This window comes from Trachymyrmex cornetzi, unplaced genomic scaffold (assembly GCF_001594075.2).
Source record: "Trachymyrmex cornetzi isolate Tcor2-1 unplaced genomic scaffold, Tcor1.1 scaffold458, whole genome shotgun sequence".
NCBI lineage: Eukaryota > Metazoa > Arthropoda > Insecta > Hymenoptera > Formicidae > Trachymyrmex > Trachymyrmex cornetzi.
The window spans coordinates 27,580-27,799 of record NW_017299378.1 but is presented as its reverse complement, the minus strand read 5'-3'; positions in this window follow the sequence as shown (position 1 = coordinate 27,799).

Sequence of the window (220 nt, the reverse complement as noted above, 5' to 3'; positions counted from 1 at the left end):
CATCATCCTGCTAATAGTCCGGATTTGAATCCGATTGAACACATTTGGGACGAGATGGAATGACGATTAAGACGCCGCGAAGAACAGCTACTAAATTTGTATGAGCTGCGAGAAGCGCTTGGACAGATTTGGAACGAAATTCTAGTAGCCTTCATCCAGAGATGTGTAAACATGCGACAACGATTGCAAGCGGTCATCAATCAGAGAGGAGGAAACACAA